The sequence below is a fragment of the Sesamum indicum genome, linkage group LG6 (assembly GCF_000512975.1).
Source record: "Sesamum indicum cultivar Zhongzhi No. 13 linkage group LG6, S_indicum_v1.0, whole genome shotgun sequence".
Classification (NCBI taxonomy): Eukaryota; Viridiplantae; Streptophyta; class Magnoliopsida; order Lamiales; family Pedaliaceae; genus Sesamum; species Sesamum indicum.
This window is the reverse complement of record NC_026150.1, coordinates 13,541,750-13,555,442: the sequence shown is the minus strand read 5'-3', so window position 1 is coordinate 13,555,442 and position 13,693 is coordinate 13,541,750.

Here is a 13,693-nt window from a genome sequence, read left to right as displayed (position 1 = left end):
ACAAGATGCATGAATAAATAAAAAAAAAAGTTATGATGAAAAATTAATATACATTAAAATTGGATTAAATGAATCTTTGGACTTTGTTAGACTAAAATTAAGTTAATTAATTTTTATCCAATCGATTTTGGTTGTGCTTGATTTAATTTGATTATATCAAGTCCGATGCATTCTTGAAGTCTAAACCCATTTGAGGGACGTTGGAGCAAGTTAAAAAGGAGTTGACATCCTCATCATGATGAACATAATGGAGTGGTTATTTCATCATGGTTGAAAGTTATATACATGTGTGTGTACAGGTTGCCTTAGAGGCAAACTTGGTAATTATTGAATTTTGAATTAAATTGTATGTAATATACAAAATTATACACATATCCAACACCCAATGAGTCACGAAATTTGCTCTCCTGTTTTATCTAAAAATATTCTCATTTTGTTCTATATTGAATTTGGAGTTAGAACATAGAACAATCCAAAAGTACTAAACAATTGCGTTAGATTGGAGTTGTTCTTCTTGTTCTTTGTTCTATCTAGCAATAGAAAAAGAATTACATCTATTCCTTAGTATGGTGTGGACAAACTAGAGGGGTTTCAATTTGGATTTTAAAGTGAATGAAAGAGGAACAAAAAGAAAAACAACGGACGTTGCTGCTCATCTATACAAATAAAAAGGTAAAGTTACATGTTTTATTTTATGCTTTTATTTCATCCTTTAGCCACATATCTAGCATGCTTATATATTTGTTGTTATGCTTTTAACAAACGCCAAATACTCGGAAATTTCAGACTGAACACCCGTTTGAACCGTTTTAATTATTTTTTTTATTTCACGCATCAGCCGCGTTCCCGGGCTGTATTGATTCTTTTAATATGTGTGTGTAGGACTAATCATCATATTAAGACAGTCTAGGAGATGGATGTATGAGATGAACCTTCAAAATAGGGTGGGTCATACCTCGAAGTTTCAGGATGGTGTTGCTACATTTATAGAATGGGCGAAGTCTCAACATGCATATATGGATGGTGAGAAAATTAATTGTCCTTGTCGGAAGTGCAAAAATGAAGTTTCAAAGGCATGCACGAGGTCAATTTCGACCTATTTATAAAAGGTTTTATGCTAGATATTATAATTGGAGTTCTCATGGCGAGGAGAGGGTGCAGGAGTATTTTGAGGCCGTCAAGGCGGTCCCGTTGCGGGAGGAACAAATTTGGCCTGACCTCAGGAGATGTCTATATAATTTACCAAAATAATTAATATATTTACATAAATATTAGCATTTTTAATACAAATAAATATATTAATACATAATGTAAAGTATATATAAGATAATACATATATATAAACCAATGGCTATACTATATATAATTGAAGAGCACCCTATTGTTTTCTTCAATTTATTGGTATGTTAATTTTTTTAAATTAAATAATTTTTTCTTTTACTTTTCCACTCATTATGATTTTTCATAACTAACTTTGGGTAGTTTTTTTTTCTCATTCATTTTCATCATATTAGTTATAGCAACACGTGGTTTCCATGAACATATAAAACGAATCGTGGTTTGAGATGATGAGAAAAAAGAAATTTATGAAAAGAAACCAAATTATAATTATAAATTGTAAGAAATATAATAAGTAAGTTGAGATAGAAATGTAATGTAGTGGGCAGTTAAAAGAAAAATAAATATAATTGTGAGATAATTAAAAATATCGAAAATTACTAATCTGACTATATCTTTTTAAAGACAAAAAATGAAATAAAATTAGTACGACAAAAGATATTTTTTTTAATAATAGTATATATATATATATATATATAATCTTATATACATTTTAAGCAATTCTTAACTTTATAAAAACTAATTAATATGATTCTAAAAAATATTATATTCTAAATATTTTATAAAATTATCACTACAAAAAATGCAACATTAGCCATGGTTAAAATTAAAATAGTTGTAACAAATAGCTATTGATCACGACTATTCAATCAAATTTTGTTATTGAAGTAGTGAATGCAAATATTTAATTTTTTTAAATATATTGATGTGTATGACCCAAATGAAATTTAGTCCAAAAAACGTAAATAAAATAAGAATGTCCAATACATCCACTTTAATAGTCCAAAAGGCTTAACAACCCATGAAGAAAGGTAGAGGTCTAAGGTGTCCTTCAGGATTTAGCAGAAGCATGGTCTAACGAGGAGATTAGCCGAAGGCCCATATCCAACCTTCCCCACGTGGTATACACCTGGTTTGCTAAGTGTATCTTTTTTGGTAGCATGGAGGACATGATTCAAGGGAGATCCCTTCCAAACCCTAAGCTCCCTAACGACTAGGGCTCCCTAAAGGGTAGGAGTCCTCGCCAGCGAAGGGTCTCCTCAAACTCGAAGATAGATATCCAAAAGCAAAACTGACGAAGAGAAATGCAGATCATGGTCTATCCAAACGACCCTCATCCTCTTCCTCTGAAAATTAAGAAAAACGTGCAGACCCCCGTTGTAGGACACACTTCTATAAATACAGGTTTGGCCCCTAGGTGGGGGACAGCTGTCAACATTTCCTTGGCATTCTAACTGTGATCTTAGCATAATTTCTTCCACAAGTACGATTATCATATCTCAATTTTTTATTTTATTTATTTTTGGCAATTATTTTTTCTTAAAAATCCAATACTAACTTAGGCGTCAGAGTGCTAACATGTTTTGCAGGTTTTGTTTTCCAAGTCTTTTTGCTTGTTGATTTAGATCCAAGATAAAAGTCCAAGCTTGTTGGACTCGAGTTATTTCCGTGCGCGCCATATATAGATATATAGTTAATTACACTTAATCATTTTCTAAAAACATAAAATCACACCTTTTTTCAATAAAATTTTAAAATTATACATACTTCTTCTTGTTGGTTATGAGATTCTCACTTTTGAACCTGTAACTTTAAAAAAATAATACTTTTTTGGTTACATGATACATTTTCGTTAAATATTTTAACGAGAAATAGCATGTGGCCATTAGAATCTTTACACTTTTGGTCCTATATATGACTAGATTCTCACTTTTGGTCTCATAACTTTAAAAAAGTAGCACTTTTGATCTCATGTACTTAACGATCATGTAGTCTTTTGCATTAAACATTCAATGCAAAGGTGTCATGGGATAACAAATGCTACTTTTATAAAATTACGGAACTCATGAGATTAAAAGTAGGAAAACCTTAAGTTCCAGAAAGAAAAATATAATTATATATTGTTTTTGCTAATAATGTATGACTCTTTTTTAGCACATATGTGTATTGTTAGGAATTGTATATGATAATTATGGGAATATTATGACATAATGTGCGCATCAAACAAATTGATGTAGCCATGTGGGTAGCGGATTCAAATAATGTGAATCATTTTGAATAGTTGAATTGGGAATGTACTTTACTTAATATGCATCTTACTACAAATGAATTTATTTTAACGCACCTCAAATCACGAACAGATATAATCTTTTTTTTGTTTTCAACAAATAGGACTTACCAGGCATTCTCTCACGAATTTTCATATTCCTCTTAATTAAAGCAACATATCTCGATTTCTTATTACCTTTACTTACTTTATTTCATTATTTTTCTTCAAATTTAATTAATACTAATTAAGGTATCGGAGTGCTAGCATGTGTTTTTATAAATCCCTTTTCTTTAGATCACAAACGCTCCAGCTCGAGTGTTGAACGACAGTCCAAATTCATTGGACCCATGCTATTTTTGCACGCATCAATATGCATTTATTGTACTTAAACTCGGGCATTGGGAGCAAGTTTCGGGTGCCTCATGCCAAACCTAATTTTGTTGTATCCCTCAACAAGTACAAAGCATATAATAGTAAGAGATAATTGCACTTTCTTTTCTTAAGGTTTTGAGTAATTAAACATAGATTCCTGTAGTTTGAAAAATTACATTTAGTATCTAGAGGTTTGTTTCCGTATAACAAATAAGTCCCTCCATCAGTGAAAATTCACTGAATTTGTTGATATTAGCCAAAAAAAAAAATGAGTAAAAATTAATATTTATCTTTGATTGACTTTTATTATCTTATAGCAGATCAAATAAATTTTATTCGACTAAACTACCCTTATAATGGTAAAAATATACATCCTCATAAGTATTAATGTGTGAAGACGTACGAGAGTAATTTGATCACAAAAAAATTTATTTGACTAGCAATAAATTTGTAACAAGTCAATCGGGGGTAAATATAAATTTTTATCCTATACTTTTTATTAATATCAGTAAATTCTCTGAAGTTTGACTAATAGAGAGACTTATTTATTAGACAAAAACAAACCTCAAGAGTGCTAAATGTAATTTCCTAAACTACAGAAAATTTATGTGTAATTACACCAAATCTCATATGGGGGGGAGGGGGGAGGATGTAATTATCCCTAATAACAATTAGGTGGATTTGACGGTTTTGATGTATATTGTCAAATTTTCCAAGATATACTAATATAAAAAAATGCCTACCATACTCATAAATGACGATTAATGATACGATCGTACTAATTTTTTATGAAAGCAAAAATACCATTCATGATAAAATAACTAACTTAAATTTTTTAAAATTTATATTAATTGATAAATTATTATTTGTTTGTTTCTTTCTTTTATTAATGTAATGTACTGGTTCATATATTTTACTCTTATTTATAATATATTTTAAAATATAAAAAATTTATTATACATACATAAAAACAACGTACCACAACGACTAGTTAATAAATATTGAAGGATAAATGTCTAACCCCTACTCTAGATACATACCACTTTTGAAAAGAAAAAAATATATATATTTAAGTGAATGTGCCTGATATGTATAATAGATCCTATTTGGACCATAATACTTTGATTGAACCAACCCGTTATAACCCAACCTTGGTCACGTTCCATGTATATATATATATTAATTATACTTAAATTTTCTTTTGAAAATATAAAATTATACTTTTAATTTAAAAATTTAAAATTATACTTATATTCTTTCTGAAAATTCATTATTTGCACGTGACCCCTTTTACTTGAGTTTTGGACTAAAAATACTGATGTTAGCAAAAAAAAATTATATAAATTTTTAATATTACCCCTCTTAACGTTTTCATGTAATAATCTTGCACTTATGAGGGAAAAATGCAATGTTGTTAACCTCCCTTCATGTATGTACATCATATTATCCTTTTATAAGTACAAACATATAAATGGGAATGTTCAATAAGGGCCAAAAATTTAAAATTTATGTAATTATTATTTTTTCTTAATTACGTCAGTATTTTCCATCCAAACCCTAATGAAAGGGGGCCAGATGTAAATCGAGAATTTTTTGGAAGGGTGGAACTCTAATTTCAAAACTCTTTTAGAGAAAAATATAATTTAATATTTTCAGAAGGGTCCTAAATGTAATTAGCCCTGTATACATATATTTCTAATTTAAGGTGTTTGAAACGCCAACCTCTATTTCTAAATCTTATAAATTTAAAATTACGTTTGTTCAAAAATCAAAAGCAGCTTGATCAGGAGTACAATGCTTCAAACTGTTTTGATTTTCTGTAAATATAAACTATAAATATTTAGTATGATTTCACAATAAATTCCCATAAGTATATATTTCAAGCTCCCTCCTAGAGAAAAGAAAAACTCCAAAAATTAGAGAGATAATAATTAATTCTAGTTTCAATATAGAAATCAATAAAAAACTAAGTAACTTCGAAAAGTTTGAACTATCTTTTTGGGGGGTGGGATGGTAAATTTAAAACAAAGCTACAAACCTCGTGCACGGGACACCTACCTACCACAATATGTTAAGATATTGCTTGCTATGTGTGTGTGCTTTAGAATGTGAGATGATTCTCTAACCTCGTGCATGGGATTTATACATACAATATATATATATATATACACGCACACGTGTGTGCATGTGTGTGTGTGTGGAAACAAGAGGAAAACATATTAATTAACATTGATAGAAGCAATAGAAAATTGTTGAAAGATGCAATGGGGAGAAGAGGATGAGATCTTCCCTTCACACAAGAAACAAACACCAAAAAGAAGGGATAGAAGCAAAGTTGGATGCTCGAGAGAGGAGCATTTATTGACCTAAGTTTAATTTTGGGATAATTACACCCTCATCCCCAGAATTTGGTATAATTATGTATATATTTTTTATAGTTTGAGAAATTGCTCTAATACCCGTGATGTTTTTTATGTTGTTTGTTTCTAACAAATAGATCAATATGTTAGTTAAAATTCACTGAATTCGATAATATTTAACAAAAAAAAAAAATGAAATTTCATAGTTACCCACAATTGACTTGTCACTACAAAAAAAAGGCCTTATTGGGACGGCTAACATTTGTCTTAAAATTCGTCTCGTATTGGGACGATTTTGGGACGACTTCTAACGGATTTGTAACTGCATGTCTTGTACTTGCACATACCATTCTAAAATTAAACGTTCATCCCAAATTCTGTTCCAAAATCGGACAAAGAAAAGTATTGGTCATAAGTTGTCCCAAATGTCGTCTCAATCTTTTGGTGGTAATGATTTGTAATGTAGTTTGGGACCATATGCACTCAATCCTAATTTTCATACGACATTTGGGACGGCATGTCGCCGATCCAATTTAAAGTCGAATTGTCCATCCCAAACCTTCCCAACATCAGTTCCTAAGCGGCACCCATGTTATCCAAATTCTTGTGGGTTAAAACTTTTATAAACTTTGCAAAAAATTAGGACTTCCTTTGGGATGGTATTATTATGTTGGACAATCATCCCAAACGCCGTCCCAAATTGTCAACCTTTTTCATCCTTTAAAAATAGCATAATTTTTCAGAGATGATACACCAAAATCTTCTATTCAGATTAGATTAAAACTTGAAAGAAAGTAATATGATATCAACATGATCATATCTAATGTGTAAAGATTGCTGAATTACTGCTGCATATATGTGAAGAACAACAGCTGGAGAAGTGTTGGAAGGTAGAGGAAGAAGAGGCATTGTTGAAGTATCACAATGGAACAAGTCGTATTTATGGGAAACGCGCGTCTGGCACTCGAAGTTACAAATTGCAATTACGACTTTATTAGTCATCAACGACTTTAATAATAATTATGTACTTATGTAAGCGTGAATATGCCTCTATTAGTATAAATTACGAGTTAGCCGTTATGCTCCAATATATGCGAGGCATTCGTCGTTATTTAAAGTTGTTATAGTATATATAGGCTGAAGCTTCTTCTTCCTTGAGAGCGAATTGGCATAGCGATTTGGACAAAGCAATGGTCCTATGATTTACCAACTAAAAAAGGAATTGTCATCCACATCACAAGACCCACTATCAGTATCCGCATACTTCTCTAAACTTAAGAGATTATGGGATGAATTGACATGCATTACTCCTACTCCACAATGCAGCTGTGGAGCCACTAAAGAAACTGCAGATCTCAAAATGGTAGATCAATTCATGCAATTTCTAATGGGCTTGAATGAAAACTATGATCATGTAAGGAACCAAATCCTCATGATGGACCCCCTGCCTAATGTTAGTAAGGCATACTCTATGATCCGAAGGATTGAGAAACAAAAAGAAGTAATTTCCCGACATTCATATAGTGCTCAAAATATGCTATGCAAGCATTCAAAAGACCTGAAGCTCAGAAAAATTTTCAAAGGAAAATGACCTTCATAGACAAAAGAACACAAATATGTAGAGACGTGGAAAAACAGGCATCTAAGAGAGGTTTGCTTCGAAATACATGGATATCCAGATTGGTACAAAGCCATGATAGAACAAAGAAAAAGGAATGCATCAATAAACAATAAAGCAACAGCTGCCACTGAACATAATGAGACTGTGCAAAATGTCACAGATGCAAAGTCAATGGCTGAAGTTGTGTGAATAGAATTACATATATCTTAGAACATTGAAGCCTCAATCACAACACTGGCAGATGAAGGTAATGGTGAATTTTCAGGTAAGTGTCTTGAAAACTCAACCACGAATAACTGGTCATCAAATGTATGGATAATTGACAGTAGGGCTACTACCCACATGTGCAACAATGCTGCATTGTTTGATGAACCAAAATATAATAATTTGAATACGTTTATCCACCTTCCTGATGGCACAAAACACACTGTTAGGAGCTCAGGAAACATAACACTTTCTAATAGAATTCACTTGCAAAATGTGTTACATGTCCCTAATCTCAAGTTCAACTTTTTATCTGTTAGTAGATTGTGTAATACTGCTTCCATTAGATTTAAATTTTTCTGATCCTATTGTGTTATGTAGGACCACAAGACTAAGGATGTGATTGTTGTAGGATGCCTAGTAGGAAAATTATTCACCCTCCAAGAACAATCCTTTGACAAGAAGCTCATAACCAAAGCCATGAACTCTTGCAGAGAGTTAAGCTTTAGTGTGACATGTATATCACCAGAAATCTAGCATAGTAGGTTAGGACATATATCCTACAGTGCTATGACATATACAAGATTAATAAAAGATGCCAAGTTATAGCTTTTGCCTTGTGAAATATGCCCACAAGCCAAATAAGAGAGACTTTCTTTCCCTTTGAGTAATTCATCCTCCCAGAATTGCTTTGATCTAATGCATATAGGCCTGTGGGGGTATTATTGTAGTACCCCCTAACGCTACTAGGGCTATATCTTTCATAAACGTTTTATTTAAAGTAATCCCTGTATTTATATATATAAATTTGCATATAATCATCTAATCAATTCGCATACGTAATTCTAACACGTCATAACAGGTATTATCAACCTACAACATTATATATATATAAATATCAAACACCACAAGGTGATTCATCACAAGTGATCCGTACGCTTATATGCTCTCTGTACAAACAAAATGTAATTTGTACTCTAACTGACTAAGAGGAGAAAACTGCATACTGGTCCGACCTGCTTGATTATAGCGTGTAGACCTATTTTTCAACAGTCAGACACTTCAATGTCTACTCCTGAAATAAAACGTCAGCAGAGGGATGAGTCTTCTACTCGCTAAGTAAATAACCAGCCCTATCTATATATGCATACCAAACACAGTCCAAACAAGATGAACAGGCAACACGCATGGAATACAATCAATTTAATTCTAACATAATCAGCTTTATTACACCACATACTATCTCATAATAAGACAATCAATCAAACTCCATTTTTCCTAGTTTGCTTACCAGAAGGTCATATTGTGTTTTTTCCATCAACTCAATCTCACCGTTATATAAATTCAAGTGAATCCCCTTGACAGCTGGCTCATGAATCTCATTTCGCACATAGTTCTTTCATTTCGCACATAGCTCTTTCATATCGCACATAGCATTTTCATTTCGCACATAGCCTCTTTCATTTTGCACATAGCTCTTTTCGTATCATATTTTCGCCTTATAGGCTTTTCAACAGATCAAGGGTATTCACACCACAATTATATTCAATTTCCACCACTCCTTCATTTTCACATATCACCATTCTTGTAAGCAACTAGTAACGATAATATATTAACATATTCTCATTCCAGACATCCACAATATATCAAACAACAAACATAATATTTCAACGTATTTTCTCATTCTACATACACAATATCGTTAATCAAATCATCCATCACTCATATACTTCAGATAATCAATGTTAGCATGAACCACAAATTCATATAATAGTAAAATCACAAATAAAGGAGACATATATAGATAATACTAATTATTTACTTACCTCGACCTTACAACGCTTTTATCTATCCAATAGGTAGTGGTTCGGTCTTTTCACTTTACCTCCATATCCTATAATGAGTTATACCACACATAATTAATATATCGAGAATATCGTAATTTCTTTTAAATATAATATTGAATATCATTTGTACAATTTCTAATAATTCTTTAATATTTTATTTCTATCGAAATACAAATCTTCGTTTTTCCTGTTTATTAACATGCCATTTATTAAATATAGTTTTTGAAATATTTCTATGAATTTTCTATCAATTTCTCGCTATTATACTCTTTAATTGAACAATAATACATATAATTGCGTGTTTGGTTAACAATTCCAATGGAATTGTATAAATTAGCTATAGTAATATGCAAATCTAATAAATTTAATAATCTAATTAACCAACGATATCATTTTTGTATCCAATTTGATATTTAATTCGACACTATTTTAAATAGCCAAACTCATAAAATATTCTGATTAAATAGTACACCGCTTAGTATAAATAATATTTAATAAACGGACTAATTAAATAATATAATTATATAAATTAATAAAAATTTAAGTAAAAATCTTACCTTTGCCGCGCAGTTAGTGGAGCAGAAAAAGGAAATTGCAATTGAAAGGTTTGTGTATGTGATTGAACTCACATATCTATATATATATGTAGAAGTGGGGTGGTGGGTGATGGCCCACCCCCAAAATCTTTATTCCTTTCTTTTTCTTTTCTCGTCACTTTCTTTTATATATATATATGTATGTATATATATTATTTACTAATATATATATATATTATTTATATATATATATAATATTATTATCTTATTTATTTAATTAATTTTTTTTTAAAATACCCATCACGTCCCTCCTAAATTTCCTTAATTAATATAAGCTGTCCCCCAATATTATAACAAACTTTAATTTAATTCGTTCAAGTTTTATTATATTTCCATCATGACCTATAATTTATTTACCAGTTAACTAAGTTTCATAAAAATTTACCAATTAATCCCCTAATTATACATTATAATCTTTGGGGCGTCACAATTATAATGAATATTCTCTTTCTAAAAGTGCTTTATGACAAATCTATAAACTATTCACATTTTAATACCTTTGGTTGTTTATGCTTTGCAACAAATACTTTACCAGACAAATCAAAGTTTGAGTTAAGAGCTTTAAAATGCATCTTTTTTTTTTGGGTTATTCCATGAATCAAAAGGGGTATAAATTATATGATTTAAATAAAAGAACTACTTTGGTTTCTAGAGATGTTACATTTCAAGATGTATTCCCCTTTGTAGGACAACAAACTGATCCCATTACTTACTCTCTACCACAAATGATGGTTGAATTAGACCAAGAAAGTGTTGAGAATCATTAACAAAACTCAGAAATAAACCAAACCACGAATGATATAGTGATTGCAGAAAACTTGACTCAAGGGGACATACAGGAAGATCAAGGGAGAGAAAATGAAGGCCTAAGGAGATCCTCTAGAATAATATATAGACCAGCTAAGTATCAAGATTTTGTTTGTTCTAACACTTTTGAGCTCACAGGCATACCTGCCATTACACATTTACCCTCAATGTACACTTGTATGCTTGCAGCATCATCTCTTCCTCAAGAACCTAAAACATATGCTTAGGCAGTAAAAGAAAAGGAGTGGAGGAATGCACTGTCAGCAGAAATAGAAGCATTGAGAAGAATCAAACCTGGGAAATTACAAAGCTTCCTCAATATAAAATTGCTATAGGTAGCAAATGGATTTTCAATAGATATAAGGCTAGATTGGTTGCAAAAGGCTATAATCAAATAGAATGAATAGATTTTATAGATAGTTTCTCTCCAATAGCTAAGGTGGTAACAGTCAGAACTCTCCTTGCAGTAGTAGCAAAACATAACTGGCATTTGCACCAACTTGACATTAACAATGCATTCTTATATGGTTTTCTAAATGAAGAAGTGTATATGCAGGCTCCAGAGGGATGTAATGTCCCTGAGGGACATCTTTGTATGCTGAAAAGACACGTTATGGGCTGAAATAAGCCTCAAGGCAGTGGAACCAAGATTTCACCACAAAACTTGAAGAGTTTGTCTTTGCTCAAGTTAAATTTGATCACTGTCTATTCACTAAAGTAACTCAAACTAGCTTTTATTGCTTACTTGTTTATGTGGATGATGTGTTGATTGTAGGCCCTTTAGAGAAAACAATTATAGAGATCAAAGAATATTTACATGACATGTTCACCATTAAAGACCTTGGACCAACAAGGTTCTTCCTTGGCTTGGAAATTGCCAGGTCAAGTATAGGCCTAACTATTACTCAAATAAAATATATAAGAGATATTGTCACAGATGTTGCACTGTTGAAGGCAAGAGCTTCCACCACACCATTGCCAGCAGGAGTTAAATTAACATCTTCTGCAGAAGAACAGATGGCTAATCCTGAATCATATAGAAGATTGTTGGGTAGATTACTCTATCTTGGATTCACTACGCCTAATATATGTCATGCCACACAATAATTAAGTTAGTTTATGCAACATCCATGTAGGCAGCATTAGGAAGCAACATTACATTTGGTTAGGTACCTAAAGGGAACTATGAACAGAGGGCTCTTCTTTAATACATATAAGAGTTTTGATATGGTGGCCTATTGTGATGCTGATTGGGCAACATGCAAGGATACAAGGAGGTCTATTACTGGATCTTGTATATTCATTAGTGGCAGCTAAATATCCTAGAAGACTAAGAAGCAAACAACAGTCTCACGATCTTCAGCATAAGTTGAATACTGAAGCATGGGGAGTACCACTTGTGAGCTCATATGGTTATACAACTTTCTTAGTGATTTCCACATCAAGGGCCCAACTCCAATCCCATTCTATTGTGATAATCAAGCAACCCTTTATATCACTGCTAACCCTGTTTTTCATGAAAGAACTAAACATCTTGAGATAGATTGTCATTTAGTTAGAGACAAGTACAAAGAAGGGTTCATTGCTCCACTGCATATTGCTTCTCAAGAACAGTTTGCAGATGCTTTCACTAAAGTGTTAATAGGTCCTAGATGTATGTATCATATTTCCAAGTTAGGACTGGTCATTATCTTGACAAGTCCTACTTGAGGACGAGATGTAAAGATTGCTGAATTACTGCTGCATATATGTGAAGAACAACATCTGGAGAAGTGTTGGTAGGTAGAGGTAGAAGAAGCACTGTTGAAGCATCACAATGGAACAAGTAGTTTTTATGGGAAACGAAAGTCTGAAACTTAAAGTTATAAATTGCAATACGACTTTTATTAGTCATCAGCGACTATTAGTGTAAATTGCAAGTTAGCCTATGCTCCAATATATGCGAGGCATTAGTCGTTATTTATAGTTGTAATAGTCTATATAGACTGAGGCTTCTTCTTCCTCGATCAACAAATAGACACAGACTGTGTGTAACTCTGGTTTCTTGATTTTCATTCTGTTGATCCAAGAATCATATTCTAATGGCCTGCGATAGTATTTCTTCCTTTATTTTCACATTCTTTACATAATGGCTAGATTTCAAATCGGATGGTTCGATCGAATGATTCAACAAAATGATTGTTGATTAGAACAATATGCTTATAAGAATGAACATTCACTTATCGTTTTTATGCTTAATAAACATATGACAATTGTTTTGTTTTAATTTCCATGCAATTCAATTGAGTTGTAACACAAATGTTAATAAGTCGTTTTACACAATTAGATGCCCTACGTATTTTATACTTTTTTTTTTCTAATTTTTGCAAGTTGCTAAATAATTTTAATAAATTATTTTGGGATGTAAGCTATTGCGTGTATTTTTACATCTATTTAGGAAAAATCTCAAATTGCTCTGGCATATTTCTGGTTGATTTTCACTGAAAGAGCTAAAATTG